Raw genomic sequence first — 26,277 nt, 5'->3', positions numbered from 1 at the left:
TCTGTGTCTCTGCTCTACCTCTCTGTGTCCCTGTTCCCGTCTCTCCATGTCCCTGATCTTGTTCCTCTGTGTGTCTCTCTCACAAATGTGCACGCACAGACGGCCACACCACAGCCATGCACATTTCAGGCCCCTGAGTCACAATCCCATGTTAACTCACCACTGGGCATGTGCTCCAGGCTGGCAGCCTCTGCCTGGTCCCTCTGTTAACTCCCTTCCAGATTCCAAGTTCCCAACATCTGCAGGCCAAGACCATATATATGTATATATATCCAGTCTCACCCCCATCCTTAAGTATACAATCTTATAAGGAAACTAGCTGCTTTAATCAGAGAGCAAACTCAGAAATCTCAAGAAGTAATTTAGAAGAATGGCACACCCTCTTACAAAAAACAAACAAAAAAATTAGTATTAAAAAAAAATCCCCAGCTACCTATTTTATATCTATATAGCCACCTAGGTCAACACAGAGCGAAAATCTGGAAGGCTGAGCTCCAGCTGTAAGCAGTTACCCCAGGGAGGGGAGTGGCGTGTGTGTACACATGATCATCCTGTCCTAGACCCTGAAGCTCCCAAACTTCCCGAAGTCACATACCTCCACTGACACAATCGCAGACCACCTGTACTATTATTTACTTAAGACGGTCCTTTCAACCAACTTGTTTATTAAAGCCTTAATAATATCAGTGTTGGAGTCATTATTTTTTTCTAACACTCATCAAACAAAATGCACAAACACGAGAATTGGTAAGGCTCGTCTGTACATCAGTGAAAACGAGCTTTAATACCAGAAATGCACTGATATCAAAACCAGGATGCAGCTCCCAGACATGATCCTAAGCAAAAAAAAAAGCCAGACGCAGAACATAATATGGGTTATGATTCCATTTCTATAAAGTTCAAAAACAGGCAAAATGGAACCATGTTATGCAGGGTTGTTCACACAGGTGACCCAACTTCGAAAGCAAGAAATGGCGAACGGAAGTCCTGAGAGTAGTGGCTTCTGGGGGAGGGAGAGGCTTCCGGGGGTTCTGGCAAGATTCTCTTCTTGATCTGGGGGTTACAGGAGTGCTTGCCTTGTAATTGTTTGCTAAACTGTATATTTACATCTGATGTACTTCTCTGTGCATGTGTTACATTTCCCAGTAACAAAGTTTTTAAACGTCTTTTGCGTTGTATGAATTCGTTTTTAAAATGAGATCGTACTCTTGTATTATATATGTAATTTTAAAAAACAGGTAAATACATTTTAAAGTCTCAGTTGTTTGATCTTTGCAGACCCACTGTGAACACCTGAGAATCAGTTTCATGCCTTTGTGTGCAGTGCATACAAACAGACACACACACACACACACACACAGCCACCCCAGTCACTCTCACTCTCCTGGTTCACTTTCTCTGCTATAAAAGGTTTCCACTTCCCAGAACCTGCAGGGCCACATAGCCTGTATGAACACAAACATCTTGGGCAGGCTGAGGGAACGTGTACTTCCTCCTAGCCCCGAGGTGGGGGCACGGGGGAGGCAGGGAGGGCAGGGTTATCTCGTAGCAGCAGTTTCTGGACAACTCACCAAGTGACAGCAGGGGACAGAGTAGGAGGGACTGGCGCCCACCTGAGAAATACAGGAGGGCTTCCAGGGCATAAGGCTATGGGGCCAGGCTGCTGTAAGGAGCATGCATCCCAGCCCTGCCCCTGCAGTGATACCAGTGAGCACTAGAAGGGCTCCTGACCCTAGACTGGGTACCCAGCCTCCTCTCGGGCCCATGGACTGGCTGACAGTTGGCGAGGGCCTGCAGCTCTGTTTGAACAACACTTTGATCAAACATCCTGCCCCAGGACTGCACGCAGGATGGGTACTCAGACCAAGGCCAATGCAGAGGAAGACAGGCTGGAAGCGGGCACCGGGCCCTCAGGAGACTAGGGCGGGGGCTCTCTGGGAGCTCAAAGGAAGCCAGGACACTAGGAAATCAGCAACTCACTTCCAGGACAACAAACATTTTTTTTTTTTTAAATGGTCACAGTTGGTGGAAACCTTTTAGAGGCAATCTGGCAACAGCTTTTAAAAATGTTCTTACCCTCTGAACCAGAAGTGCTACTTCTGGAAATTGATCCCAAAGAAATTCACGGCATTGGTTATAAACGGGGGGGAAAAAAAGGTCCAACCTCAACATCCAACAACAGGAGAATGGTTAAATAAATTACCGCATATCCTTATGACATTAAAAATATATATACGCAGATGCAGTCATAGACAAAAGATTGGATAAAAACTCTGAAATGTTCACTGGGGTTACGTTTTGCTGCTGGGACTACCAGTGATTTTTGAAAACATGTTCTTTATACCTTCCTATATTTTCCCAAATTACCTTTAATGAACATGTTTTCAAAATCAGGGGAAAAAAGCAGTAAGTTTTCATTCATTTAACTGATTTCCATTCATTAGATGAATGTTTCCTGAAATCTGACCATGTAATAAAGCAGTGAATGACGTAGCCCCTCTCTGCCCTATGGCTGGAGGGGGAGACGCGTATGAATTAAGTGCCCTTACCAAATATGCATGTCAGCATAAACGATGCAAAGAAAGGATAAACTGACGGAGGACAGGAACAGGGCGTGGTTGGTCAAGGAAGGCTTCTCAGAAGCAGTGGTGTTTAAGCGCTGAAGGATTCGAAGTTGACCAGGGAAAGGGGTGGTAGCAGGTGAGGGGTACAGATGAACAGCAAGGGCAAAGACCCTGGAGTGTTTAGGAGTCTGGAGTTGCCCTCCACTGCAGGTTTAGGAGGCAGTGACCCGATCTGCCTGCCACGTAGATGATTAACCCGGTGAGCAGCAGAGTCTAGTCCCGCTGGGAGCTGGGGGAGCCATCCCTGTGAAGCGCAGGAGTGGCCTGGCCCAGAACAGGGGTGGTGCTGACATAGAGAAGCAGGTAGACTGGAGAAGACTTGGTTGCTTCCTCACATTGAAGAGGAGCTCCAGGGCATTCAATCCTAAACGGAGTACCAGGTGGGTACAGGCCAGACCGGGTCAGAGAGATGCAGGTCACCACTCCTGCTCTCACACCCACACTGTTCAGACCAGAGGGGAACAGAGATGAACAAATGAGCCATTACAGGGCAATATGTTTGGGCTGACAGTCACCTGGTAGGGCTGGATTCAGCTTTAAGAAATCTGACAGTTTTCCAAACAAAATACATCCCGCCCTCTTACTAGGTGGGATGTATTTCAAAATCCTTCCCAGCCAGGCTTCCACAAGTGCTGCTCAGTCGACCCTAAGGCAAGGAGCATCACTCCCAATGGGCAGATGAGGAAACTGGGCACAAAGTGGTTGTGCTTCTTGATAACAAGAACAAGAACTCAGACCTTCAGTGTGAGAGTACTGTGACCCTCTACCCGGGCCTGCTCCCGTGTTAAGCACGACACTGAATGCTTCACACTCATGGCTGCATGGACATCACTGCTGGTTGTCAAATCCAAACCCACTCTCCTCTTCTTCCTTGAGAGAAGTCTGAATTTGTTTGGAGCAGCAGGATGCCCATCCAAAAAGCTTGCTTTTGCAGGTTCCCTTGCAGCTATGGCTAAATATGTGTCCCATTCTGGCCAACAAGAGGTTAAGCAGAAGTCCGCTGGGGATGGGCGAAGGGGCCTTCTGGTAAAGCTACTGCTTTCCAATAAAAAGAAGCACACCCTTTGCATCATTCTCCTTCCTGGAATGTGGATACCATATCTGGAGGTGTGGCAGCCATCCTGTAATTGTGAGGCTGAAAGCCACAAACTGAGGACGGCAGCACAAGGATTCAGAAGGAGCCCACTCTCCCAGCCAGTGCCTCTGCCCTGGTTCACCCACACTCCCTTTTCCTTCTCATGTGCAACAGAGACTAGTTGCCTTATTTATGTCACTGCTCCCTGGCTTTCTGTTACTTGTAGCAGAGTACAATCTTGACTGATAGAGGTCCTACCCAGATCCTCATTTTACAGATAAGGAAATGGAAGCTCTGGGAGGGAGCGTCACTAGCCCAAGGTCACATAGAGCCCGGAAGAGATGAGGCTGGAATGTGAGCCTGTATTCCTAACCACTTCATAGTAGCTCCTTGAATCTTATTGAAGAATACTAGCTTTGGAGAAAACTTGGCTTCAATTCACTTCTCCATTTAGTAGTTTGTTTGCCCATCTCCCCCTCACCGGAAGCATGCGCTCCCTTCGCTCTGCTTGCTCTCTGCCACCTAGAACAGCGCTGGGCTGGTGGCGGTGCTCAAACCCCACGCCCCCCCCCCCCCAAAAGAGCAATGACCGAATGCATGGCAAGATGGAGTGACTCTTCCAGTACAAGTGACTCTTCTGGAAAATGGGAATGCCACCACTGGCTTCACAGGAGGCTGTGAGGGTTCAATGAGGGATGAATGGAAAGCACAGGGCATGGTGTCCAGTTAGTGCCCAATAACTGGTTCCACTATCACCATCACAGGGGTATAATGTGGATCTCCTCTTCCAAAGACCTCTCCTCATGACCAAAAGGGTTCATCATCTCTAGAGGATTCTTTTTTAAAACTTGGATGCAAAAATGCTTTCTCTACGCAAACTAGCTATAACTCACAGGCCAAATATCCCCAGGATTCCCCACGAATTCCCAACTGCTCTGTAACCAGACCAGCCTCCTCACCTCCCAGCCTTGGCCTTGGCCTTGTATTCTGCTTGCAGTAACTGCTGTGTACACCAATCCTTCCTCTTCCTTTGGCCAGTTCCCAAGCCACCTCCTGGGTGAGGCCTTCTCTGATTTCCCCAGCCCATTTGGCACTGCCCCTCAGGAAAGCTACTGGGGCCCCGTCTGGCCCATCCGCTGCCTGATGTGGTGTCTGGAAAGGCCGACTGCCTGGCACGCCTGTTGGGTGCTGTATGTACATGCATCAGCCCCCCATAAGAGCAGTTCCTGTGGTCTTGGGGTCTGTATCGACTCTCCCAGGAGTGCTGGCACCTTGAGGACATGTTCAAGTCCATCTAATGAACAGGAGAATGAATAATCACGCTGCCTAATGTTTATATGGGGCCTATTATGTGCCCGGCATTGTTCTAAGCACTTTATGTGTATTAGCTCATTTGATCGGCACAACAATCCTTTTTTTTTTTTTTAATATTTATTTATTTACTTATTTAATTCATTTTGGCTGCGCCGGGTCTTAGTTGTGGCATGCAGACTCTTAATTGCGGCATGCATGCGGGATCTAGCTCCCCGACCACGGATTGAAGCCGGGCCCCCTGCACTGGGAGCACGGAGTCTTACCCACGGGACCACCAGGTAAGTCCTGGCACAACAATCCTTTGAGAGAGGTACTATTATCAACCCTACTTTACACATGAGGAAATTGAGGCATAGAGTGAGGTAACTTGCCCAAGGTCACACTGTTGGTTAATGGCAAAGCTGGGTTCAAATCCTGCAGACTGACTCCAGAGTCCACGCTCTTAACCTCTAGGCTCTCTTCCCTCGTTGTATGAATAAATGTACAAATGTCCACGGCATGAAGAGAGCCGCCTGGGGCCAGGCTTGAGTGGAAGGCAAAGCTCACTATTTTCCCCCTAAGCCAGAACAAACACTCTCAACTAGTCTCGCCACATTCCAACCTCCTTCTTCTTTGCTAACCTGCCAATATTGAGGCTGAAAAGCCAGACACTCACTTTTCTAGCTGAGAAGTCTGCTAGAAGGTACGAATGCTTCCTCATAAAAGAGCAGTACCATGGTCCTAGCTGGCTCCCTGCTTTCTGCCTCATGGCTGTGAGAGGATGTGTTACCTGGAGCCCCAGCAACCATCTTGCAACCATGAGGAAAGGTCAAGATGATTTCAGGAGCATGCACTTGGGGCCCTGACATGTGCAGCTGTGGAACCAATCCCAGAACTGCCTTTTCTCTGGACTTTCTAGCTGAATAAGCCACTGTGAGTTGAGTTTGTGTTACTTATATACCAGGTTGAGATATAAAATATTTAGAACCCCATATGGCACAGGCACAGGCAACAGGCAATCAGAACAGGTGGTGGCTGGTGAACATCAGCCTTGCTTGTATCTGATTACTTGAATGGGAGCTCCTTGAGGGTTGGGATCAATGCCAATGTTGTGCACTGTTGTGTCTCAGCACCAGCACAGTGCCTGGCACAGCAGGCACACAGGCAACATTTGGTGAATGATCCTGAATGATGTCTCTGGAGAACGTATACTGTGTTGGGAGCACAGGCGCTACAGTCTGAGTGCCAACTACACTACCTTTCAGCACCAAACAGGGCACTTCATCTCTCTGAGCTTTAGTTTCCTCATCTGTGAGGCTTCCGGAGGAAACATTAATATCCATACGTGTGGAGCACTTAGCACAGGACCTGGTGTGATGCCAGGGATGCATGGTAGCTTCTATCAGCCTCTTTTATCCTCTCAGTTTCCTTGCCTGGCAAATGGCTACTGTGATCTGTCTCTGCTCTAATGAGATAAAATCTGAAAAAGTACAGCATAAAGCGTCCTGCAAGCAAATGTTAATTCTCATCTTTGACTTAGTGCAGTGTGGCAGTTAAGAGCACAGATTCTGAACTCAGGCTGCCTGGGTTTGAATCCCAGCTCTGCCGTGTGACCTTGGGCAAGTCACTTAACCTCTTTGTGCCTCAGTTATCTCATCTGTAAAATGGAAATAACAAAAGTACTTCTCTCACGGGGTTGACGTGAAGATTAAGCGAGTTAATATATAAAGCTCTGAGGGCAGTGCCTGGCACAGGTAACCACCAAGAAGTGTTAGCTGCTATTACCACTACTGGTATATGGATTCCTGGTACACCACTTCCTAGATGTATGACCTTGGGCAAGTTACTTAACCCTCTGCCTTTCTCCTAAGACGGGGCTACTAGTAATACCTCCTTCATAGGATTATTATGAGAATTAAATAAGTTAATCCATGTGAAGTGTCACGTACTTGAAACCAGGCCTGCTTTATAAGAAGGGCCCAGTGAATGTTAGCGATCCTCATCATTTCTGACTGGGGGCTCTCTTGTGTGACTGACCTCCTACACTTGCATTTAACCTTCACATTGCTGTTTAACTTCCTTGTCTGCAGATCTGGCGTGACCCCTCCCACCCAAGGCTCCCCACCTCCAGGAAACCATCAGCTCCAGGAGGGCGCACGGCACACCCTGCCCCTCCCACAAGCCCAGTGCCCAGCTGGGTGCGCAGCTGCCCGCTAAATGTCCGCTGGCGTTGCTCAGTGGTATGACACTCCTCTGGCCTCTCTCCTGGCCCAGGACACAGGCGCCTCATGCAGGGGCTCCCTGAGAACACCACACCATCCATAACTCTCCCATCAAGAGGAGCCACTCTGCCTGCGGGCACAGAGTGTCCTCAGGAGGGCCTTCCTTATGTTAGGGCACACAATCCTCTGACCCGGAATAAAAGGAAGTGTCTGCTCTGAGCGTGGGATGGGGAAGCTTGGAGAGGATTCCTCCAGCAAAGGAAGAACCCGTAACCATGGGCAAACAGCCTGGAGCCTCCCAAGGGAGGCCTGTCCCAGGCAGCAGTGACCAGCAGGCAATGACCGCAGAGCTGCCGCAGCTTTCCCTGGCAACCAAGGGACCACAGTGTCTGAGATGGTGCTTATCCCTAAGCAACGTGCCCCTGACCAGGTCATTTAGACCCTCTGGCTTTCTCATCTATAAAATGGGGTCAGGGACTTCCCTGGTTGTCTAGTGGTTAAGACTCCATGCTACCACTCCAGGGGACTCAGGTTCGATCCCTGGTCGGGAAACTAAGATCCCGCATGTCACACGCGTGGCCAATAAATAAATAAATAAATAAAATGGGATAAACTTCCCTGATTGACCCATTGCCTGACCTGCTCCGGATCACAGGGAACTACATTTCCCAGGATTCTGGCTAGGTTCCACCAATGGGGGTCAATGGCAGAAACCTGGCTGGTGGAGGAGGCGAGAAGCCAGGATGGTTCTCCCTCTTGTCCCTCCACCTTGGACAGCATCTTGGGTAGGACATGCCTCCCCACTCCCCTCAAAGCCCTGGGCGCTGGTAATAACCCCTCCCTCTTGCATCCCTCCAGCTCTGGTTGCTTGCCCCTCTGCCCCTGTTTGGCTTCTCTGCTCCTCCATCACTAATTTAACCAAATTCTCTATGTTGAATTCCCTCTGCCTGAAACACCTAGAGTGGATTTTGTTTTCCCGGACAGATACACCTGCCTTGACTACATTTTAGGAGCACCTGATAATGAAAGGAGAAGATACACTGGAAAGTGAAGAGTACCACACAAAGCAAGGATTATCTTATGGAAACGCCTTCCTCTCTTCCATAGCCCAGGCGCGTTGAGGGTGTGGAGTTTAAAATGCCCCAAATGAAATGATACAATGTTTGAGATTTGCTTCAAAATAATCCAGAGACAGGGGGATGGATGAAGCGAGCTTGACTGTGTGATGAAAACTGTGGGATTTGGAGACAGGCTCTGTACACTCTTCTTACTACCGCTGTATATGTTTGAAATTTTCCATTAATCAAAACCAACACGTACGGGCTTCCCTGGTGGTGCAGTGGTTAAGAGTCCGCCTGCCAATGCAGGGGACACGGGTTCGAGCCCTGGTCCGGGAAGATCCCACAGGCCGCGGAGCAATTAAGCCCATGGGCCACAACTACTGAGCCTGAGCTCTAGAGCCCGCGAGCCACAACTGCTGAGCTCGTATGCCACAACTACTGAAGCCTGCGCGCCTAGAGCCCGTGCTCCGCAACAAGAGAAGACACCGCAATGAGAAGCCCGCCCACCGCAATGAAGAGTAGCCCCCGCTCGCCACAACTAGAGAAAGCCCGCGCACGGCAACGAAGACCCAATGCAGCCAAAAATAAATAAAATAAATTTATTAAAAAAAAAAACAAAACCCAACACGAAAGGGAAAACCGGTCCCTATTCTGTTGTTGGGGGTACAAACTGGTAGAACCTTTTTTGAAGGCAATTTGTCAATTAGATTAAAACCATGCATGTCTGTGGATCCAGTGATTCCAAAACCAAGAGAAATGCTGGCCCAAGAACACAAAGCTGCCTGGACAAGGCCCCCCAGCTGCTTGAGACAGAAGAAAATGAAGGCAACCTGAAAGTCCCTCACTAAAGAACTGATTAAATGCATTTTGATAAATCCATATAATACAACCCCAGGCAGCCATTAAAAAGAATGAGGGCACATCTAACATGCTGATAGGGTAAAATGCCCAAGAGACACCGATAAGGGACAAACCAAGCCGTGGAGAAACAGTATTATCACATATATACACACATACATATATACATACATACATATATATAAAAGTATGTGATATCTGGAGGAAAAAGTCTGATAAATAGTAATAATAATAATATCTACAAATATGAATCTAGCATTTACCATGTGCCAGCACTTTATATATGTGTGTGTGTGTGTGTGTATATATATATATATGTATGTTACATATCACATGTTCAGAAAACCCTATAAAGGTAGATACAATTACTGTCTCCGTTTCACAGATAAGGAAACTGAGGCACAGAATTGTCAAAGATACATGTTGAAGTCCTAACCCCCAGTACCTCAGAATGTGACTGTATTTGGAGATAAAGCCAAAGAGGTAATTACACACACAGAGACACGACCATGTGGAGAGACAGCAACAGGGCGGCTACCAGCAAGCCGAGGAGAGAGGCCTTGGAGGAAACCAACTCTGCTGGCACCTTGATCCTGGACTTCTAGCCTCCAGAACTGGAAAAAAAAACTGTTGTTTAAACCACCCAGTCTGCGTTTTTTTTGTTATGGCAGCAATAGCAAACTAATATAACTAGGTCACACAGCCAGTCGGTGCTGGAACCGGGATTTGAGCCCGGGCCGGCAGGGCTCCAGAGCCCATACCCTTAACAACACGGCCGACACAGCAAACCCTTTACAATGGTTGTTTTATCTCCAGAAAGTGAGAGTGGGGGTGAGGTACAGGGAAAGGAGGAGTGAGACTTCGGATTTTTACTTCATAGGCTTTTATAATGTTTTATAATTTCTTAAAATATATCATATTTTTAAAAATTAAAAACCACTTACATGGAAATGAACATATACCACCCAACTCAAATGTGGGAGAAAGGAGTATATCTAGACCTGATCTGTCTTTTACAAGTTTCACTATCTCTCATGGTTCCTAAGGAGCCACCAGAGAGAAGCCGGAAGTGCCTGCACAGGCAGACATTCTGATGTGAATGAAAAGAAGAAAGGATAAAATATTTGAATCTTTAGAAACCTTTTTTTTTTTTTTTTTGGCCACACCGCGCAGCTTGTGGGATCTTAGCTCCCCGACCAGGAATCGAACCTGGATCCATGGCAGTGAAAGCCCGTGTCCTGACCACTGAGCCGCCATGGAATTCCCCTAGAAACTTTGAAACACCCAATAATGATGATGATAGTGATAATAATAATTGCTGATATTTTCATATCATATGTATGCTAGATACTGTCCTAAGTGCTTTTTAAAAAATTTTTGGCTGCGTTGGGTCTTCGTTGCTGCGCGTGGGCTTTCTCTAGTTGCGGCGAGCGGGGGCTATTCTTCATTGCGGTGCGTGGGCTTCTCATTGCAGTGGCTTCTCTTGTTGCAGACCATGGCCTCTAGGCACGCGGGCTTCAGGAGTTGTGGCACGTGGGCTCAGTAGTTGCGGCACGTGGGCTTAGTTGCTCCGTGGCATGTGGGATCTTCCCGGACCAGGGCTCGAACCCATGTCCCCTGCACTGGCAGGCGGATTCTTAACCACTGCGCCACCAGGGAAGTCCCTGTCCTAAGTGCTTTATATATATTATCTGTTAAGTCCTCAAAATATTTTAGGATATAGATCCTATTACCATTCCTGTTTTGTATTTAAGGAAATTCTGAGGCTCAGAGAGGTTAACTCGCTGGGTTAAATGGCAGGGTCAGGATTCGAACCTAGGCCATCTGGCTCCAGAATTTGCCTCTCATGACCATGCTCTCCTGCCTCGCCTCAGCTCTGAAGGGGCCACTCATAGAAAGGGAAGCCTGACTCAGGGTAACAGGTGCAGGAAGAGGCACGAAGAGGCATTCAGCCAGACCAGTAATCAGAGCATTAAAACCCGAGACCCCACTTCATTGGGGTGACACAGATTAGGAAGCAGGATAATGACAGCAAGTGGTGAGGAGCCAATGGGAAGGCTGGACCCTCCTGCCCACTGGGGGGAGCATGGGCCAGAGCAGCAGCATGGAGAGCAACCCTGGCCATCCCTGGGGGAAGAGAGAATGCCCATCTCCAGCCACAATGTGACCCCTGGACATAAACCCCAGGGGTTCAGAAGGACACAGGTATGTGGGTGCTCACTGAAGTACTGGCCGTGGTGGTGTGGAGCTGGGGGTGACTTGAACACCAGGGGACTAGAAATGTGAGGGTGGTGGATGCACATCACATACGACTGTTCAGCAGGCGGACGTAATGCACTGGAGCACACAGAGCAACGAGACCTCAAAAACACGGCATTTGGTGAAAACCAGAAGAAAAAGGAAGAATAAGAATAAGATATGGAGCCCAAAACCATTTCTGGAAGCAGACTCTTTCCTCAAACCTCAGTATATATTTTGCAAGGATACGTACCTAGCTACAGACACACCACAATCACCCCAGAGTCAGGGAGGGGATGGAAGGAGGGCTAGAGGATGAAGAAGGAAAAAATAACAACAAAAATTTACCCAGTGACACGGGAGGCAACACACACATTGTTTCCGCCAACAGACAAGTAGTCTGTGGGAGCAGGACTTGACTTGCCCTCCATTTCTGGGGTTACGTGAGGGTGGAAGAAGAGGCAGAAGGCAGAAACTGGACACAAATCACTCCACTTCTTCAAAAGAAAATCTTTGCTCTCAAATGCCACGATCTGTTGGGCCTGACACAATTTGTTAACTTTGCCTCGGTCAGGGACCAAGTCTGGAGGCCTTTCCCAGCTGTGGCAGGCATCTGGTTGTCTACTCAATACCCACTCCCCTCTTCCCCTGGAAGATAGACCCCAACTGGTCAAAGGCGATCAGGACATGGCATTCCTCTGCGGAGTTGACTGGCCTGGTAAGGAGAGCACATGACCTCAGCTGGACCAATCCTAGACTAAAGGGAAGTATTTATAACCCACGAGGGACTGGGCTCTTTTTTTCCTCTCTCTCTCCTGATGTCTGTGGACAAGAAAGCAGGTGGCCCTGTCACTGGCAGCCAGCTTGGGACCAAGAGGCACATATGTATATATAGAGAGAAAGCTCTAGGATGAAGCTAACACTGAGAACCTTGATGGCAGACATCTGAGCTGCTGACCCTACCTCGCCTGCACCCCACGCACTTCTAGACTTCCAAGACATATTAAATGTCTTTACCGTTGGCCAGATGATGTCAGTGTTTTTGTTACTTGCAACTAAAAGCATCCTAACCGAGAACCACAAACGAGGCAGCCATTTTTCGACTGTTAAACAGAGGAAAATCCCTGCAAGAGGGAAATGGGGCATCTGAGACACCAACGGGAAGGGATGCTGAATCCCAACATACAGAGAACATTTACAAGTCTCAAGTTGCACGTCCCCTGCCTGTTGGGTCAGCACCACACATGTGATTCCGCAGAAACAGGCAGTGGCGCTGTCCCTGGCACACAAGGGGTCTGGAAACCTTCAGCAGTGGGTTACTTCGTTTCCTTCATTCTTCACAAGAACCCAGTTGCAGCCAGTTTCTTATGTTCTATTTCTCCTGAAAACGGCAGGGGGTTAATCCCCAGCTGGCTGGAGCTGAGGATGAGAGACAGGACAAGGAGCCCAGCCTGGCTCTCCTGCAGCGACTCTGTTCCTGAATCAAAGGTTGGACTTCTGGATGTAGGTACCCTGAGATCTGACTACAGCTGGGCTCTCTGACATAGCACACGGCCTCAGGACTTCAGTGAGGAGACCCCACCAGTTGCGGTGCCTCACCACTACATCGGAATCAAGGGAAAGGCCCAAATGAGATGAAAGGGGAGTCAAGGAGACCTGCCCTCTGGAGCTGGCCTGCCCTGGTGCCAATGGCCGCTCTGCCATTGTGACCCTGGACAAGTGATTTCATTTGAGCTGCCTCATCTATAAAACAAGAACAGGGACTTCCCTGGTGGTCCAGTGGTTAAGACTCTGCGCTTCTACTGCAGGGGACACAGGTTCGATCCCTGGTTGGGGAAGTTCCGCATGCCATGCAGTGCGGCCAAAAAGAAAATATTTTTTTAATGAAAAAATTTAAAAAAAAATAAAATAACAACAGAAGTACCCATCTCACAAAACTGTTGTATGGATAAAATGAACTAACACGTGCAAAGTGCTTAGCATGGAGCCTGGCACAGAGTAAAAGCTTTAAGAAGTGTGAGCTATTTTATTATCATTATGATTTCATGGTATCTATCTAATAAAGTATAATTACATACAGTAACATGTACCTGTTTTAAGTGCACAGTTTGATGAATTTTCACACATGTCTACACCTGTGTAACTCACACCCCAAACAAGACACAGAAGCTGCCGACCACACACATTAACTGAGCGCCTTGCTCCAGGAGTCATCTCTGACCCTCTCCTTCAAAGACTGGTCTGTTGAAGACCTACAAGGCTCTCTGGCCAGTTCGTTTTCCTCTGCATTCAGGCCCACTTGCTGTAGGCTCTGTCCTCCAGTTTCCCTGACCCCAATCTCTCAGTGTTGCAGCCACAGTTATCACTTAAAAATGCAGATCTGACCAGGTCCCTCTCCTGCCTGAAACCCTTCCGGGGGCTGACCTCAGGGTAAACCCTAAACCCCTCCCATGGCCTACAGGCCCTATGCTCTGCCCTGCCCTGCCCATCTCCCTCACCTCTGCAGACAGATCCATCCTCCACTTCCCCCTTTCTCTCTCTTCCCATCGCACTGGCAACTTTTTTTAATAGCCATTTTTACTGAGGTAATTGTAAACTCAAGTACACTTGTAAGATATGATACAGAGAGATACTATATACACTTTACCCAGTTTGGCAAATGGTAACTTTTTGCAAAAATGAAGTACAATATCATAACCAGGAAATGGACATTGAAACAATCTACTGATTTTATTCAGATTTCCTGTATTCATTTGCGTGTGTGTCTTCTGTTCTATACCACTTCATCACTTGTGTATGTCTATGTATCCACTATCACAACCAAGATATGAGCAGTTTCATTATCACAAAGATAGATCCCTCATGTTACCTTTTATAATCACACCCACTCCTTCATAACCCACTATCCCTAACCCCTGACAACCACCAATATGTTCTCCATTTGTATGATTTTGCCATTTAAAAATGTTGTATAGGGGCTTCCCTGGTGGTGCAGTGGTTGAGACTCTGCCTGTCAATGCAGGGTACACGGGTTCGAGCCCTGGTCTGGGAAGATCCCACATGCTGCAGAGCAACTAAGCCCATGCGCCACAACTACTGAGCTTGCACTCTAGAGCCGGCAAGCCGCAACTACTGAGCCCACGTGCCACACTACTGAAGCCCGTTCTCCGCAACAAGAGAAGCCACCGCAATGAGAGGCCCACGCATCGCAACGAAGAGTAGCCTCCGCTTACCTCAACTAGAGAAAGCCCGCGTGCAGCAACGAAGACCCAACGCAGCCAAAAATAAATAAATGAATTTAAAAAAAAAAAAAAAGAGTGCAATGGCTGGGTCATATGACAGTTGCACACTTAGTTTTTAAGACAGTGCCAATCTGTTTTCCAGAGTGGCTGTACCATTTGACATTCCCACCAGCAAAATATGAGCGATCCAGTTCCTCCACATCCTTGTCACTGGCAACTTTGGATCATTCATTCAACAGATATTTATTGAGCAGCTCCGGTGTGCCAGGTACTAGATGTTGGGTTTACACCACCAAACAAGACACATAATTCATATTATCAAATAGGAGCTTACCTCCTAAAGGGTGTAGATAGGCAGTACACAAGTCAACAAACTGAGTAAGTACTAAGAAGAAAATAAACAGTGATGTGATAAGGAGAGTGGGCACGCAGGCAGCACAGCACAGTGATTATGAAGCCAAACAGCCTGGGTTCAAATCCTGACTCCACCACTTCCCAGCTGTGGGGCTTAGGCAAGTGACCTGACCTATCTGTGCCCTGGTTTCCTCATCTGTTTCCTATGAATACCTACCTCCTAGGGTTGTTGGGAGGACTGAGCAAGATCCTGAGTGCCACGGGCCAGCCACTCAGGTCTGGATGTGGACTCCATCAGTTTAAAAGTCTCTATAAGAGCCTCTGAACTACCACATTGCTGAGAAGCCACACTTAAAAGTTTTGTGGGTTTCCCGAGACAGGATGCACCCAAGTGCTCAGAAGGGAAACCTCCCCCCTCACCCCGCAAGGGTCAGAGCCCCGCTCTGGGAGCTCTGGGAATGGGCGGCCATGGACACGACAGAAGAAGGGACAGCAAGGCCCTCCACTTACCCAGCAACTGGCAGAGGCCACTCCAGCAGAGGAGACGCCAGGGCAGGATCGGAGGAGCCGCTCAGGGTACCTGGGCCACTCCATATACCCTGGGAATCTGACACCATTCCCAGGCTGGAGGACTCATCTGAGCCCTTGCTGAGGGGCTGGGGCACAGGGCCTCCCCAAACTCCTGGCCCACAAAATAGCCATTTCCTGTGCAGAGCTGAGGAGACAAAGGTAACCTGGAAACTCTCCTCCCCACCCTGTCCCACCTCTCTCCAGGGCCTGGCCCACAAGAGGGAACTGAGAGAAGCATATTGGTAGGCATCTTACAAAAGAAATAGAGAAATGGGTGGGGGTGGAGCTATTGGCAGCTCCAGGCCCAGGAGGAAACAAGGCCATCTTTGAGCGGGGCAGGCTGGGGTCCCTTCTCTGAGAGGATGGGATCATGAGTCAGTGAGGCCCCGAGCCTTTCTGAGGAAGAGGCGATGCTGCAGTGACCTGTTCTGCGGGCCTCCCAGCGGCCTGGGATGGGTCAGCAAGCTGCTTCTTTCCTAAGGATTCATGAGTCTGGAACCAGGGCACCTTCTCCTTATGTAAAGCTCCTTCCAGACCTGCGGACTGACGGCCAGAAGGCAGCACGGCACTTCAAGGTGACGGGGGAGGGCTGGAGTCTCTGACCCTGACCCTGGCTTGCAGCAGTTGGTACAAACTGTTCTGGGGGAGGAGGGAGTCAGGACACCAGGCCTTGAAAGTGCACACAGGAGTTAAAAAGCTAAACCAAACCAAACCAGCATCATGGGTCTCCTAAAACCCTTCAGGGGCCATGGGAAGAAGTCCAAATCATGACGGATGGTTCGCCAGGCCCAGTATGACCCAGGCTGCTGACCTGTCCCCCCATCCCTCTGCTCAGGGCACACCAGCCTCTGTTCCTCCAGCACACCTCAGGGCCTTTGCACAGGCTCTGCTTCCTGCCCCCAAACACCAGCCTCCAGCCTGCCCCTGGGCAAGTTCCCACTTATCCTTCAGGTCTAGGCTTACAGGTCACTTCTTCTCAGACACTCCCAACCCCACTCCAGCCTTGAATAAGACCCCACCTCCAGCCCTGTTACTCTCTTTCAAAGGCATTCTGGACTTTTCTTTTAGAGTTTAATTACCAGTTAAATTATGTGGTTATCTGAGTGATTATTTGATATCTATCTCCCCCCAGTAGATGGGGAATGCCATGAAGTCAGACTAATAGCTCATCACGTTTATGAAACACCTACAGGTGTCTTACAGCATTATCCCACTGACCCCTTACAATAGCTCTATGAGGTCAATACTCTCATTATCCTAATTTACAGATGGGGAAGACATGTCAGTCCTGTCCACAGGGCCAGGCACTCAGTAAATGTTTAGCTTGGGGGAGGGCACACAGACGTCTGGGTTACACTTCCAATTATTCCTTCCGCCTAATACCCATGGTGTGTGGAGGGGAGCCCACTGGGAAGCCCAGGTCCACAGAACACACTACTGTCACACTCTGGCATGACAGCCTCTGATTCCAAGGGCTCCTTCTGATTCTAATCCCTCCCCAATCCAAGAAGACACTGAGCACATTTTTATCGTGCAGCTACTGTGTGTCAGGTGTGGCCAAAGCACTAGAGACACAGCAACAAACAAAACACACGGCGGGGTGGGGGTGGGGGCGATGACGGACGACACCTTCACAGGCTCATGTCTGCCAGGGAGATGGATACAAAGTCCTGTTGTTCTGCAGTAAACAGATCAGTGGTTTTTGTGTGTGGGGGGGGCAGGGGGTGGAAGGGTGCAAACAAATAGGCAGAGCTGTGAAGCTACCCTGAATGATACTGTAACAGTGGATACATATCACACGTGTCAAAACCCATATCATGTAGAACACAAAGCATGAACCCTAACTGTAAACTATGTACTTTAGTTAACAACGATGTATCAGTATTGGTTCATCAGTTTTTTAAAAAAATGTACCACACTAATACGAATGTAAATAAAAGGGGAAACTTTTATTAGAGTGGGGAGAGAGGGAGTTCATGGGAACTCTCTGTATTTCATGATCAATCTTCTGTACACCTTTTAAAACTGCTCTTAAAAAAAAAAAAAAAGAAGCAAAGCTGTGTTTCTCTTGAATCCACTCCCATCAGCTCTATCCTTGATTCTCCCACCATCTTCACCTTCTCCTTGCAAATCGCCACTCTGCTGGCTCTCAACTCAACGCCTTCACTAGTCACCTGGTGCTCAGGCCAAAACCTCAGTGCCAGCCTCCACCCCTCTCCTTCTCTCAACCCCACATTCAGTCCATTCATAGTTAGTATTGGCTCCACCTTCAAATCATGGTTAGGACCTGCGCGCTTCTCCCTGCTGCACCTCCCACCCCCGCCAGCCTGGACCATGAACTGTAGCAGGAGCTCCCTCCCCTGGTCCCACACACAACCAGAGGGACTCTGCTAACTTGAGTCAGATCATATCCCTCCTCTGCTCAGAACCCTCCCACTACACATTCAGGAAAAAGCCTCAGTCCCTGTAAGGCCTCACATGTAACTCTCTGACCTCATCTCCTCCCATGTTGTCTTTATTTCACCTATTGAGGTGGGTGTGTAATGGCATCTCATTGTGGTTATCACTTGCATTTCCATGATGATGATTAAGGATGGTGAGGTAGGTAGTTTAAATAATAATAACAATAACAAATGGTTACCATTTACACAGACCTTATTATGTGCCAGGCACTATGCTAAGTGTTTTATATATACAGCTGCCCTTTCCAAACCTCTTAGGCCAAACGAGTTTTGGGATTCTGGATGATCTGGATTTTAGAAAAGCAATGGAGAGCTTATACCCAGGAGGGTCTAGGGAAGCATGCATCACATCGATATTTCTGCAGTGATGATAATCTGTCTATTTGGGTAACATTCCACCTGGGATTGTGGATCTGTATTAAACCCCTGAATCCCCACAACCACTTTGCGAGGAAGGCAGTGTTATCATCTCTAGTTTATAGATGGGGAAACTGAGGCATGGGAAGGTTAACTGCCTTGGCCACACTTGCACAGGTAGAAGTGGAAGGCTGGGATTCCAACATGGGCCTTTTGTACTACCGTCCTCTTTACTGGTTCTTAGGGTAGCTGACAGGAAATTAATCAATACTGAATGTATGAATGAGATTAAGCTGGGCACGTTAGAGAACTCAGGCTTTCCAAGAAGTTATTGCTCACGGCAGGAAGATCAAATACCACTGAGCTAACTGTATGTGTTTAACCTACTTAATTTAGTTTGAATACAAGACCTACCCAAATATAAAGCAAGATTTCCCCCCTGAAAAATGATCCTCAGCAATAAGAGTTGTGTTTCAAAGTTTTCATATTATTTTATTTTGAACAAAGTGCAACTTGGGAAAAGCCACATTAGCATCTAAAGATTTCAGTGATGCTAGTTTTGGCAACAATGAAAAAGGAGGCATATATTATAATAGACTCAGGAACTGTTCCCGAGGGCTTGACCTCACGATTCCAAGTGTTATAAGTCACTTAAAGAGGCCCTTTAAAGATAGAGAGCAAGATAGGGACAAATAATTGTAAGCAACATTCATTTAATTAACTAGAATTTTGAAAACTGAAAAAAGGCTGTGTAAAGTAAGACTGAAAACTATCTTGAGGCAAAGTGCTGCTGTGTGGGATGAAACTGAATTTTCCTAAACTGTCATTTATTATTCATATCGGAATCATTAGTCTGATTGACTCAAAAATGAGTGCTTATGTAACTGCTTTTATATGTTCACATTTTTTCATTTATTCATTTTCAGTAACTGTCTTTAAAAAAAAAATCAAAGTGTTTTTTTTTCCTTAATGTAACATAGTAAAAGTTATTGGCTATACTTTAGAGATCACCAATATACAACTAAAAGGGGAATTAAAAAAAAATTGTCTAATGATATATGACTACTTGGGATACAATTTCCAGCAACAACTTAATACACAGATTCAAGAAGTTCCACATCACAAGCACTTCAGATGGAGGTGGAAATGATGTACTCTGGAAATATGGGTCGATGACTCAAAAAGGGGGCTCTAATGATGATAAGGAGGCCTGTGAAGAGTGTAACATTTTATGATGTGAGAGGACCTAAGCCACATTTTGAATTCAACATTTTTGATGTCATGATTCTAAATGTGTCACAAAATTAATAAACTGAAAAATATAGGCAGCTGATTACATCATCAATATCCCTAAACATTTCAAGTAGACCCCAAAACTTTAAAAAAAATTTTCTCTTTGGAAAGATGGGGAATCATCTTGTTTTGGGATACATACAGTATTTTTTTTTTTAGTGCATTTTTTTTTTAATTTGGAAGGAACCCTCCAGGCTTGAAAAAGTGATTATCTTGGCAGAGTCTGGGTCCTTTGATTTCTTTTTTTTAAACAACAAGCAAGTATTACTTTGACAATCAGACATGCATATAAACAACACAGCTTTATAACGTGAAGCTCACCAAAGGCCACAATAAAGCAATAGTTCCCACCCTCAGCCGCGCCCTGGAAACATCTGGGGAGCTTTAAAAAAAAACCCCATCCCACGCCTGGTCCTACCCTTGGTGACTCTAGTGAAATGTTCTGGGGTGGGGCCCAGGCCTTGGGGTTTCTTAAAGCTCCCCACGTGACTCTAATATGCCACAAAGATGAGAATTATTATTAAAGCAAAAATTTTCAAATTTTTCCGCAGAACATGTTACTAAGTGCCTTTCAGAAAATAAAAAGGTTCCATAGTCAAAGAAGCAGGTTTCTTCCCTGCAAGATTTCTCAGAGCCTGTACTATGCAAATGTGTACCAAGACTTTTACAAGAGGAGGACACAGTACAAGGCGGATAGATATCTGTGTGTGTGTGTGTGTGCGCGCGCACATGTGCTCAGCATCCTTTCTTTCCAGCAGCCATGTCGTTAGCAAGCCCCGGCCATTCTACCTCCTAACCTGCCCCCCTCCACTCCCTCCCATCCTGGTTCTGTCCTCCATCGTCTCCCGTCTGGACTATGGCAGAAGCCTCCCCCCTGCTCTCCCACTGGCCCTATAATTCACTGCCTACAAAGGTGGACTACAGAGATCCTTGGAGCACACAGAGTTTGAAAAAGCTTCTGTTCCCACCCCTGAGACTCCCTGCAATGTCCCAACTGCCACCCAATGATCATGGGAGGGACCTGTCTTAAGGTAAAAGTGCATCATGGACAGCCCAGCTGCTGCAGAATGAACCTGGGTTCTCCACGCCATCCATGTTGAGCTGCCAAGTTACCAGCCCAGAAGGCAGCCCCAAAAACACTTGGACTTGGGGTTGGGGAGCCCTCACATTTCCTGACAGTTTAAGTCGGCACAAATGGGGTTTTCTGTTACTTATAGCCAAAAGAATCCAAACTAAATGCTCTCTATTAAATTACCCTATTTCATTGGTCAGAAGTTTTTTCACGAAGTAAAATTATATTATTTGTTTCTTTTCTGGTTTCTTATCTGTCTCCCCTTCAAGAATGCCAGCTCCATGAGAGCAGGGACATTTGTCCATCTTGTTCATAGTTACGTCCCTCGGACCTGAAACACTGTCTGCCAAAGAGTTGAAACTCAGCATTTGCTGAAAAAATGATTGAGCTCATTTGATTCTTTCAACAGCTCCAAAAGGTAGGTGTTAACAAATACCAAACTCCTCCTCACAGCCACACAGACCCTGCATGGTCTGCCCCCAGCTTCCTCTCCCCGACTCAGTATCCTACAGTTTTGCTGGCCACCTTCCAGTTCCTTCCCAGAATCAAGCTCCTTCCCACCTCCAGAACTCCGCTGATGCTGTTCCCTCTATTGGGAATGCTCCCCCCATCCATTAAGGTCTACACATCCTTCAGGCCTCCCCTCAAATGGCAGTCCTTATTAGAGACATCTCCTGACCTCTCGAAACATGTCAGGTCCCCCCGGATAGGCTGTCATGGCTCCTCCATCAGGGCACTTAGTGCAGATGTAATGACACAGCTGCTTCTATGAATTCTTACTGAGGTTCTGTTTCCTCCACCGAACCATGAGCTCCAGGAAGACAGAGGCCCCTTTGTACTTCCAGAGCCCTCTTAGAAAACCCGGCACACAGTACGTGCTTAATAAATACCACGCTTGCTTCTTGTGGCCAGGATATTTACTGCTCACTGAACACCCACATGCTCCCACATCCCGGCCCCTTGCAGTTAGTTAGGCAAGGCCACGTGGCTAGTTCTGGGTGTGAGCAGAGGTGGACTGCGTCACTCTGGCCTTGGCATCTAAGTGCTGTGGTGTGACCCTCTAGTTCCCTTGTCCTGCCGTGGTGACCCTGGAGACTGTGTGTTCCAGTTGTGATGCTACAAGACAGGGGAGCCCCATCCTGGGTCCCTGAGGTTCAAGGCAAAGCCCCCAGCTGACCTGACTTGGGTCATGAGTAAGAAGTAGACATTTGCTGTGTTCAACCTCTAGGATTTCAGGGTTAATTTGCTTCTGCAGCAGAATCTTGCCTCTCACTGGCACTCTGTGTGAATGAATGAAGGCAGCTAAAGGCAGAGACAGCTGTGATTACAGACCGGGAGGTGAGGAGCAAGGCAGTGGCCTTCAGCTGCCAGTACTGAACTCAGGATGAGAGGGGCAGACTGCATAACTACTCCCTGGGGAATCGCCACTTTCAATGCCTGATGAGGCAGATGAAAGGACCCAGAGCCCGCACTCCCATCAGACAGAGCCTGAGGCCTCGGGGCCCTCATCAAACACAGCTCCTTAGGGATCACAGCCAAGTCTCAGCCCCTGGGAATTGGGAAGAGGCTGCTCAGAAGCCAGCAACACCCTGGGAAAACCCTATTAGTTAGGGGAAGCTGAAACAGCAAGGCCACATGAAGGGCCTGGGCTAATTCAGGCTGACAACCTTCCCTCAGAATCACCCACTGGGGCTCTGCCCTCCCAGCTCCATCCCAGAGAATAAATCACACTGTCAGGTCTAATTTGGGACTCGGCTGACGGGTTGAGCAGAGAGAGCATCCATGCGTTCTGGCCACAGAGGTCAAGGGCAGCCCACACGCTAGAGGCCAATGCTGAAAGGCCTGGGGACTAATTGGAAAGGGGACTGGGAGACCGAAAGCTATGGGTTTCCAATACCCACCAAGGAAACTCGTCTCTTCTCCCGTAAAATGTCTGGCCCAGGCCTCAGCTGTACAAGCCCTGTTTGCAGCGCACAGTCCAGCTATATCCAGGCACCATGCTAGCTCAGGGCTGGGCACAAGGTAAACACTCATAGTTGCTGAATAAATAATCCTAACAGCAGCAGTGAATGCTTATTATTCTCTTCCAGGCTGGTGACTAGGCTGCCTAACTTCTGCCATGCAGTAAAGGCTAATGAATCTAAGTGGCCACCATCGCCATCTCATCTATTATGTGACTACTTCAGCCAGGCACTAAGTACTTGAGATTCACAGTCACGTTGTGATTCCCAAAACAACCTTAGGAGAAAACAGAAGCTCCCAGAGTTAGGCTCCCTACTTGGGGCTCGTCAGTGATCAAGCTAAGACTAGACCCCAGGTTAGCTGGACTTTGGAGCCTGTGCTCTCGGCCACTGTGTCAGCCCATTGTGATTGATTTCGCAGCCTTCAAGAAGCTGGCCCTGAAGCCCCAAGTCAGTGTCAGGTGTCTCCTCAGAGTTCCCATGCCCTGTGGCTTTCCCCCTGAGGGCTCTCATGACTCCGGGCTGTTTACCTACAGAGCTTTCCCCAAATACTCTCTACCCAAGAGGGTATCCCTGTAAGCCTAGTGCTCACGTGGGATATGTCTGCTGGATGGAAGGATGGAAGCCCAAGTCCAAACCCTACATCTTACAGAGGAAGGGGGTGGAGATTCAGCAAGGAGAGCTGCAGTGAAAGAGTTTCACTGAAGAAAGGGGAGGTGGAGAAGAGGGGGGAAATTGCTCATTGACAAATCTCTATTCTTCCTTCAAAGCCCAAAGCTGCTTCCAGGAGACCTCCCTGACCCCCAGGCTTGCCTGGGCACCTCCTGTGGGCTCTCATCAGCCCCTGGGGTTCCCCCATACAGCCCTGACCACCCTGGGCTGTCACTGTCTGAGGGCCTGCCTCCCTCCCTGGACGAGGAGCCCCCTGAGTACAGGGCCCACTCAGCCATGAGGCCGTCTCACCCACACCACTACACTACAGGGATGGGCACCGAGGAGGCGCATATTAAATGTGTGTTGAATCAACCAGCAGAACCCCAAGAAAGGAAAGAAGGCTGGAAGCATCATTCTGGGAAGAAGAGTTAAAAGCACAGGTACAGCGTGTTTGGGAAAGGAGGCCAGGAGAAGACTCTGCCATCTGCAAGCCACAAAGGGCTGCCAGGAGGAAGATGTGTGGCTGGTGCCCTTCATCAGGACTGGACCAGGACCAGTGAGAGGCAGTTACACAGAACGGATGTGATTCACGAGGAAGCTTTTTAATGACCAAAACTTCCCTAAAGCAAAATATGCTGCCCTGTTCCTCCCTTCCTAGAAGAATTTAAACTGAGGTCAGATAGCTAGCAGTCTGGGACCCCAGGACCTCTTATGAAGCGACAAAGTGTAGTGGCCAAGAGCGAGGGCTCTGGAGACATTGCAAAGGTTCCCACCCTGGCTCCTCTGCTTGATAAAGGGCGTCACCACTCTCTGCCTCAGTTTCCAAGTCATTACTATATGGGGAGACCACAGCAGCGACATCATAGGGTGGGTGGAAGGACTGAATGAGATCATGCACGTAAAGTGCTTACAGCAGGGCGCGGCGTAGACTCTGCACCCATTAATGTTCATTATTATTGTTTTTGTTCTCCCGTGGAGCCAGACACTGTTGGCTGGATAACCCAACTGACACTCTCAGTTCCCTTTTTCTCTGGCTTCCTCCTCAGGAGAGGCTGAAAAGCCAAACAACATTTCTCACCTTCCTTGAAATAGGGGGAGGCTATGTGACCCATTTCTGGCCAATGAGATGTAAGTGGAATCTTCTGGGGAGGGGGATTCTGGGATTGCTGAAGTGGTTCAGAACTGAAAAAAAACCACACTGCTTGGAGTTGACTCTCCCCCTTCCTTGTTCCGGTTGGAGCTGCAAGCAGCAACCTTGCAACCATGAGGGAAAAGCCAAGGGAATCAAGGAGGCCCCAGCCCAGACATCCCTCAGCCTCTGAACTGACATCGGCAGCCAAGTACCTCTGGGTTTGTTGTTATGGGAGAGAAATTGAGCCTCATTTGTTTAAGCTGCTGTGAGCTGGGTTTTCTGTTCTTGCCGCTGAAAGCATTCCTGGCTGATACACCCACCATGACACAAAGGGCTCAGGGCACATGTCCATGGTCATCGTTTGCCAGCCTCAGTTCAGGTCCCCGGCTGAGAACCCCTGATCCAGAGGAGAAAGAGTGGAACGTCAAGACAGGACAGCGTTTACCAAACCTCACTAGCTGTGTTTCACCCTTCCTTTTCAACTGCATCTATGTCCCAGCTGTACAATTACTTACTTAATAGTTCCTTTAAATCAACTCACTTTTAAACTTGAATATATATACATATATTTAAAACAAAATCTACATTCCTACCAAAATGAAAAACTGGTATCTTTTGTTCCAAAGGTAACAATGAATAAATACAATGAGGGAATTCCCTGGTGGTCCAGTGGCTAAGACTCCGCGCTTCCAATGCAGGGGGCCTGGGTTCGATCCCTGGTCGGGGAATTAGGTCATGCATGCCGCAACTAAGATCTGGCACAGCCCAATAAATAAATATTTTAAATAAATAAATAGATAAATAAGTAAATAAATAAATACAATGAAAATGAACAAAAGATATTCATCCACATATCCCTGAAAGTTAGCTGATGTAGCATAATTTGGGTTTGATGGACAAGCAAGAATTCCTCATTTCTGTCTTCTATTGGGGAAAAAATATCAGCAGATCTGGCAAGACTTGGCATTTCCCCAGGGCAACAAATGGGCTAGAGCTCAGTAGGGGCTGCCCCTCAGAGAGGTAACACGTTTTCCTGTTGGCCACAATTCCTGAAACCCTGTTCAGAAGTGAGAGAATTCGTTTAGCTCTCCTGGCTGGCAGACGGAAGAATTAGGTCGGGGACCTGCCTTGTTCCTTCCCTTCAGGGCCTCCTCAGAGAGGCCTTCCTGGATCATCTGGTCTAAAATCACCCCCTTGGACTTCCCTGGCGGTCCAGTGGTTAAGACTCCATGCTCCCAATGCAGGGGGCATAGGTTCGATCCCTGGTCTGGGAACTAAGATCCCACATGCCGCACGGTGCGGCCAAAAAATAAAAAAATAAAAATAAAATAAAATAAAATCACTGTTGCTCCCAGTCAGTCCTCTTTCCTGCTTTACTGATCCCTGTAGCACTTATCCCCACATTTACTCGTTTGTCTGCTTATTGTTTTATCCTCCAGTAGGATGTCAGTTCCTGTAGGGAAAGGATTTTGTTTGTTTTGTTCATTCCTGAATCCCCAGTACCTGGACCATAACAGCAGGTGCTCAAAGGCCTATTTGTTGAGTGAAGGAAAGAAACGAATGAAGGAACAAATGAAACCCTGTCTCCTGCTTTCCAGTCCCTAAGGCGCTCGTTACCATGTAGGAATGATGCCGGTCCTCCTGCGGTTTAAGAGGCAATACTAGGAATTCACTCAGAAACTGGAACCTTTTACCACATTCAAAAGGGATGAGCTAGATTACAGTGAGTATCTATGACGCCATACAGATATATGTTAATAACCGAATAACTGAAATAAATGAGGGAGAAGGGACAGGTCTCCCTTAACA

At 47.9% G+C, this 26,277-nt stretch overlaps 1 protein-coding gene and 1 non-coding gene across 9 annotated transcripts in view; one reads left to right on the top strand and one right to left on the bottom strand.

Annotated features, from left to right (window-relative positions):
• Window positions 1–26,277, bottom strand: part of SIPA1L3 (signal induced proliferation associated 1 like 3) — a 236,803-nt gene that overhangs the window by 110,272 nt on the left and 100,254 nt on the right. Inside the window, exon 1 of one of the 8 annotated variants that reach the window (XM_061174281.1) lies at window positions 24,681–24,761. The exons of the other annotated variants lie outside the window; for them this stretch is intronic. The gene's annotated coding sequence lies outside the window, so the exon portion shown is untranslated. Of the gene's footprint in view, window positions 1–24,680; window positions 24,762–26,277 lie in introns of those variants that run through there. 8 annotated transcript variants of the gene reach the window in all.
• TRNAR-UCU (transfer RNA arginine (anticodon UCU)) lies at window positions 13,137–13,209 on the top strand. The gene has a single exon. It is a non-coding gene; the product is annotated as a tRNA-Arg (tRNA).

Source organism: Eubalaena glacialis, chromosome 18, assembly GCF_028564815.1.
Source record: "Eubalaena glacialis isolate mEubGla1 chromosome 18, mEubGla1.1.hap2.+ XY, whole genome shotgun sequence".
Taxonomy (NCBI): domain Eukaryota; kingdom Metazoa; phylum Chordata; class Mammalia; order Artiodactyla; family Balaenidae; genus Eubalaena; species Eubalaena glacialis.
The sequence above is the reverse complement of the archived record's forward strand: the minus strand, read 5'-3'. Positions and strand labels throughout refer to the sequence as shown.